The following is an 8,045-nucleotide window of genomic DNA, read 5'->3' on the forward strand; positions in this document are numbered from 1 at the left end:
CAGATACACACACACGCATATATTCTTTTATTCTTTTACTTGTTTCAGTCATTTGACTGCGGCCATGCTGGAGCACCACCTTAAGTGGAACAAATAGACACCAGGACTTATTCTTTGTAAGCCTAGTACTTATTCTATCGGTCCCTTTTGCCGAACCACTAAGTAACACACCAATATCAGTTGTCAAGTGACACACAAATGTATATATACACAACGGGTTTCTTTCAGTTTCCGTCTACCAAATCCACTCACAAGGCTTTGGTCGGTCCGAGGCTATAGTAGAAGACACTTGACCAAGGTGCCACGCAGTGGGACTGAACCCGGAACCATGTGGTTGGTAAGCAAGCTTCTTACCCCACAGCCACGCCTGAGATACGTGTGCGTGTTTGCTTCTACTCGTCGTAAATTGCGTCCCTCTCTACGTTCCTGCAACTAACCGGTTCGGTAAAAGACGAATCGATAGAAAAAGGACCAGGCTTCTGCTAAACCCGTCAAGGCAATACTTTCAGCATGGCCGCACTCCAGTGACTGAAACAAGTAAAAGAATTACAGATCTTGAGTTGGACTTATATGGCGTCTTCTTCCATATTTATGTTTCTCCTCGCAATTCTCGTTGAAGATTTCGGCGAAGTGTCGAACATAAATTTACTTCCAAAATGAAACGGAACGATTCCACAATCAAGGCCTCATGATTCCTTCTTCAGACAGAAGAGAATCCTTTTTATTATAAGCACAAGGCCTGAAGTCTTGGAGAATGGACTAGTCGATTACAACGACCCCAGAATTTCACTGATACTTAATTTTTCGACCCCGAAAGGATGAAAGGCAAAATCGACCTCGGCGCGATTTGAACTGAGACAGGAATTTGAACACAGAAGTATTGTATTTCGTCCAGCGTGCTAACGACTCTGCCATCTCGCCACCTTTGGAAGAATACCTGTAAATATGGTTCTCTATTCTTTTTACTTTATTGGTTTCATGCGACCACGCTGGAGCAACGCCCTCAAAGGATTTCAGTCGTTTGCAAACTGACCATCGGCTTAAGGGGAGATAACTTGGCCGGACACATTTTTATAACGGTTCAAGTCGTGCGCGCACACACACTGCTCACACACGTACACACTCACACATACGCACACACATACACACACATGTAACTGCCCGCTGGAAGGGGTCTCTGAAAATTGTCAGTCATAAGTTATTGGATAATACAATATAAGAATGCTTTTGTCTAGTGCGTCGAACAAAGAAACTGAAACGGATTATGCGGTGCCGAAGAAAACTACACAATTCATAACCATCCTTGCACGTGTGAGTGGAGAGAATTTACACACACGTGCATAGATGCATATACATATCCACACACATACACACACACACGCGCACAAACGCATCTGTTATCTATTATCTATTACTTGTTTCAGCCATTAGACTGCGGCCATGCTGGGGCACCGTTCTCAAGAATTTTTAGTCGACTGAATCGATGACCCCAGTACTTGCTTTATTTCAGCCTGGTACTTATTCTGTCCATTCCTTTTGCCGAACCCCTAAGTTATGGAGATGCAAGTACATTGATACTGTTTGTCAAGTGGTGGTAGTGGAGGGGGGAAACTCAGACACACAGACATACATGCAAATATACACACACACAGACACACACACACATGCGCACACACACATGCGCACACACACATTCACGTACACACATATGCACACGCACACATACACGTACACACACATGCACACACACATTCACACACACACACACAAACACATATACACTCAGGCACACAATTATATACGATGGGATTCTTACAGTTTCCGCCTATCTACCGAATCCACTTACAAGGCTTTAATTGACTCGAGGTTATAGTGGAAGTAACTTACCCAAGTCGCCACAGTAGGATTGAACACGGAACCATATGGTTGGGAAGCAGACTTCTTACCACACAGCCGCATTTGTATATATAATGTATACACACGTATATATATGTATGTATATATCCATTGAAGTAAACCATTAAAACAAATTACATACTTTAGTTATCTAATTGTTATGTTGGTTTTATTAACAACAAATAATTTTAATAAGTCAAAGCAAAACAAAACAAAATAAAAGAAAAAGAATATAAAACAGACAAAAATCGAACAAATATTCTCTGTGAAGATTCCACAAAACATTGATTATATTAGGGTATGCATCGATAATAATAATAATAATGGTGGTAATAATAATAATAATAATAATAATAATAATAATTATAATAATAATAATAATAATAATAATAATAATAATAATAATAATAATAATAATAATAATAATAATAATAATAATAATATTAATATTATAGCGAAACAAAAGTTGGAATAATGTTTCTGTAAATCTAGGGAATGCTATGATTGTATTTATAACGAGAACACTGTGAAGTATTTTATCAACAAATACGAGTCGGGATATAATTATCTGTAAATAAAACAAATCAACTTTGGGAAAATATCATTCTTAACAAATACAATAAATTAATTACCAAGAAATATTATATAAAAATCTATGTATTAAAGAATGGCAATAAAAAAAAAACAATGTTATTATTAATAAATACACAATATAGATAATTTTATTATCCGTATAGAAATTTTTGAAAATTTAATCAGGAACAAATAAAATATTTAGAAATAAAATTATCGGTAAATGCGGTAAGGAAATGTAGTTATGAAGAAACACGCTATATAAAGCAGCTAATTATTCAGATGAACACAATAGAAATGGAATTATCAAGATTCTAACAGATTAATAAAATATATTAAAATAATTATGAATTTATGTATAATGCCTGATATAGAATAATTTATCGAATATAGCGTGTAATCCATTAATCTTGTGGATCGAGCGTTAATACAGGTTAACTACTTCAAATTGGGCAATTTGTCATCCGGCTCCACTGCTGATTTACAATGTAATTGTGTGGGTATGTGTGTGTGTGTGTGTGTGTGTGTGTGTGAGAGAGAGAGAGAGAGAGAGAGAGAGAGAGAGAGAGAGAGAGAGACTCAGACACAGAGAGAAAAAGAACGAGAGAAATATAGGGTGGGTGGGGAGAATTGGCGAGTTGTGCAAGAACATGAAACATGATAAATCTTGAAAAATTTACCCTTCCGTTCTAAGATATGTCGCTATATACCTCAATATTCTGAAGGTTGCAGATATCAATACCTACCAATTCTGTTCTGAGAAACGTCGATATGTATCTCAATATTCTGGAGGTTGCAGACTCCAAGATCTACCTATCCTGTTCTAAGATATGTCGCAACGTACCTCAATATTCTGGAAGTTATAAGCACCAAGATTTACCGATTCCGTTTTACGACATATCGCTATGTACCTCAAAATTCTGGAGGTCGCAGACGTCAAGATCTACCAGTTCTGCTTTAGGAGGTTACACATGCCAACGTAAACCAAAACAACTATTTGGCAAAGTGCTTGTTTCTACTTCAAATTATTCATAATATTTCATAGCTGTAAGGTGGCGAGCTGGCAGAATCGTTAGCACGCCGGGCAAAATGCTTAGTGGCATTTCGTCCTTTATGTTCTGAGTTCAAATTTCACCGAGATCTACTTTGCCTTTCATCCTTTCGGGGTCGATAAAATAAGTAATAGTTAAGCCCTGGGGTCGATGAAATCGACTTACACCCTCCCCCGAAAATTGCTGGCCTTATGCTAAAATTTAAAACCAATATTCCATAGCTGTTTACCTTTTTCTCTAAATTACAACTTGAATTATTCACAGAGTATTGTAAAAGATGGGGATAACATGATGAACAGCAGAATTTGTAGAGATCCGCAGGAAAGAACTTATAACATTCAACTCTAAGTTGTGATATGCAGTCTAAGAATACAATGAACAAGAAACATATTTCCTAATAATTCTTCAATAAATCAGACAACATCCTACCACTATTATTACTGGTACAAATTGTACAGACGATAGAGCTCTTCAAATACTATCAAGTAACTAGACACAACTTCATTTAGTCAATGATGGCAGTAAGACTGAGTTTATAGATTTTCAATTAACCAAAAGAAGACATTAAATGATCAAAGAATGCCAACATGGAATGTGTAAATTACTTCAAATATCTGGGATTATGGATAGAAAGTTCAAAGAGAAATATTGAAGTAAAAGTTGAATTGGTATGGTCAGTAACGAGCAAGATGTCCACAAAATGGGAAACAAATCTGTCTAATGAACTCAAAATATAGTTTTTAAATTTACTATAGACAGCAGATTGATATATGGAAATGAATGCTGGGTACTTAAGATAGCAATTAGTACCTAAAATTACAACCTGCACAGAGGACCGTACTCCTGACATGTAAATGTGACTCTGGCGTTGGTTCTGTAATTTTTTGATAATTCTTCGTATTGTGTTGGGATGTGCTTCCTGCTACTTCGTCTCCTTAGGTTTGATGGAATATAAAGAGTGAAAGGCAAACTACTTGGAACTCTGGTGGCTTGTTTGTTTGTGTGTGTGTGTGTGTATGTGTGTGTGTGTGTGTGTGTGTGTGTGTGTATGTAAGTGAGTGAATGTGTGTGAGTGTGTGTGTCTATATCTCTGTGTAGGTCTGTGTGTGAGAAAAGGTGAATGATTTATAAGTTCCTGCTCTCCTTTATATTCGTTCTGTCTTTCCCTTCCTCTTTTCTTCTTCGTAGGCTAACCAAAGGAAGCATGGGCGCGTATGTGGAATTTAGTATTGTAGCTTTGGCACTTTACTGAATGTCAGAACTCATCTTCTTTCATCAGCTTTTGACTGAAAGTCAAAACGGTGTCTGCACATTAATCGAAAAACTTGCAAACTCGCTTCAGTGTGCGTGTCTGACTTTGGTGTCAAGGATGGTAACAAATATATCAAATTAAAGCAATAATTATGTTACACACACGCACACATGTACATATACATATACAGACATACATGATATGGCTAGACTATAAGACAGTGGTCGACTCTGTACCTCGCTCATGGGTGATACAGTCACTACACCTTGCCAAAGTGTCAGCTGCTATACTGAATGCCATTGAAAGTCTGACCACAACATGGTCCAAACAGCCATCACTGACAACTACTAAAGCAACCCGTTATTGTTGTAAACAGAATTAAGCTATCAACAGACATATTCCAGGGTGATTGTTTATCTATAATGCTGTTTGTACTGGCAATGAATCCCTTGTCTGCCTTGTTAAAATGCCAAGACTACATGCTGGGCTATGAAGAAAAGAATACAATTAATGTCACCCATACATTTTTTGTTAATGTCCTAAAGTTATATTTTAGTAACATGATTAGCATCAAGAGATAATTAAAACTAGTCATAAGACACAATAAGTTATATGGTAACCGAGGAAAGATTGTTGACCAGGCAGAGAGCATGTACAGCAATGGCTTTTCTTTCTCCCTTAATTTTAATGATTAAAGCTGCAAACACCGCAGGGTTGATGAGAATTTTGCGTACATTAGTGCTCTGGCTAAAGCCAAAATAACGAAAGAGTTCTGTCGACTCTAGAAAATATGAGACTCTGAGAATCTTATGTGAATAGATGCAGACTCTTGGGTGCCTGCATCGACAGTTCAAGCAACACCAACTCAAGCACACATTTACAAACACCGAGAAATCTCTTGACTGAAAAAGTCTTGTTGCTTTGTTAGTAGCCGGCTTGAACACTCTCAAGAAGTTAAATTCAAAGAAAATTCACACGCACACGCACACACACATAAGCTCACGCGCGCGCGCACACACACACACACGCGCACACACGCACACACACATACACACACACACACACATGTATATATATACATACATATATGCATACATACTTAACATACATCTTGATATATAAGCAATATTTCCCATATCAATATTATATCAAGGATATTAAGATTGCGAGCTGGCAGATAGTTAGCACGCCGGGAAAAATGATTAGCGGCAGTTCGTCCGTCTTTATGTTCCAAGTTCAAATTCCGCCGAGGTCGACTTTGCCTTTCATCCTTTTGGAATCGATAAAATGAGCACCAGTCAAGCACTGCGGTCGATGTCATCGACTTATCCTTCTACCAAAATTTCAGGACTGGTGCCTCTGGTAGAAAGAAATATTATATTAATATAAGGACATTAAAGCAACGTGCTGACAAAATCGTTAATAAGCTGGACAAAATGCCTTGCGGTATTTCATCCGTTTTTATGTTCTGAGCTCAAATTTCGGCGAGGTTGACGCTGCCCTTCATCTTTTCAGGATCGATAGTATAAGTACCAGTTGTGTACTGGGAGTCGATCTAATCGACTTGCCCACCCCACGAAATTCCTGCCCTTTTTGCAAAATTTGCAAACCTATATTATACGAGGATATTGTGAGACGTTTATTATATGGCAGACGTTAGATTATATACAGCAATATCATGTTATGGTGCTTCCAGGCTAAACTACCACAGTAAAACACTTCAATGTTTTAGCCGTTCCTGGCTAATCGCAATACATAATGAGCGATGTCATAGCTTCCAAATGAAACCGAAATCTGATTGAAGCAGAGAAATGTATTAAATATACTACTCATGCCTTAATGTAGAATGCATCATCTAATCTAGTCAGAAATTGCTTCCTGAAAGTGTTCAAGAAGACAGGAACGTAGTTACTCTACATAGAGAAAGTAGTATTGCTGTATAAAATTACTAAATTGGAATGAATTAGTAACATAATTCTGGCATTGAACATGAAACTAGCAAGAGGATAGAATGCAAATTAATTTGTTAGAAACAGGCCTGACGGAGAGTGGAAAGCATTAGAAGCAGTGGAAAGCTTCGTATTAATAGCAGGAGGATATATAATTGATATAATGACCAGCTCATGTTTACCAATTTTTTTCTTTTTATCATTCTGGCATCGGCTCCACCATCTTCTTTATTTGCTATTCGAAAGTCAATGTTTCTGTTTGGTTGCAAAAGTAAAGATTTAGCCAAAATAAACGGACGTAATGCCTCTTTACCTGAAGGAATATATATAAACACAATAACGATTAACTACGATATTCTTGAGATAAGTTTGCGTAAACAATTTTTTTTTATTGCTTGAGTGTATGCAAATAAGTAGGAAACTACTGGAAAACGGCAAAGGAAAGCAAACTATTCTTCTATTATTGAGATGTATTTTTACCGAAAGACAACAAGAATGGCGACAATTTTGCTTCCATTATTCTTTACTGAAACCTGATGTATTATCTACCTCACCCTATCCCTCACTCTCTTCTTCTCAACTTCTTTCTCTTCTTCTCTTTCTCGTTTATTTATCTGTCTACCTCACCCCCACGCCCCGCATACATGTAAAATACAAAGTTGGCAGATAAATAGTTTTATTTAGTATACATTTGTGAACAACATCAGTCGAAATACATTTATTTGATTTTATATTCGATAAAAATAAGAATAATGGAGGAAAGTGGTTTAACCATTGCTTCTGTAGATCCACCGAGATCAGTGAGGTCAGTGCGGATGGTGCTGCTGTTCTTGGACAACTGAATACTGACAAAGGCTGGGAAAAAGATGGACAGTAAGAGTGGCTCGAAGAAGAAGAAGAAGAAGAAGAAGAGAGAGAGAGGAGCTGGTCATTTGCGTTCAAGTGGAGAAGGCATGAGTTGAGGCAGCTTCGTTGATCAGAAGTCACAGTAGTAGTAGATGTACTAGTAGTTGTAGCAGCAACAGCAGCACAGCAGCAACAGCAGCAACAGCAGCAGCAGCAGCAGCAGCAGTAGTAGTAGTAGTAGTCGTAGTAGTAGTAGTAGTAGTAATAGTAATAGTAGTAGTAGTAGTAGTAGTAGTAGAAGAAGAAGAAGAAGAGACCGATTGACTGTCACTCATTCGGAGTAGGTTTTATTTAAATAAAGTCTAGGATATTCATGTGTTACATTAGATTCGTTCTAGACGAGGGGGAGGGACAGCATTACGATATGTGTGTGTGGGTGAAGGTGTTAGGGTGTTGCGCTCACGGTAGCTAGATCAT

This window comes from Octopus bimaculoides, chromosome 3 (genome assembly GCF_001194135.2).
Source record: "Octopus bimaculoides isolate UCB-OBI-ISO-001 chromosome 3, ASM119413v2, whole genome shotgun sequence".
NCBI classification, from domain to species: Eukaryota; Metazoa; Mollusca; class Cephalopoda; order Octopoda; family Octopodidae; genus Octopus; species Octopus bimaculoides.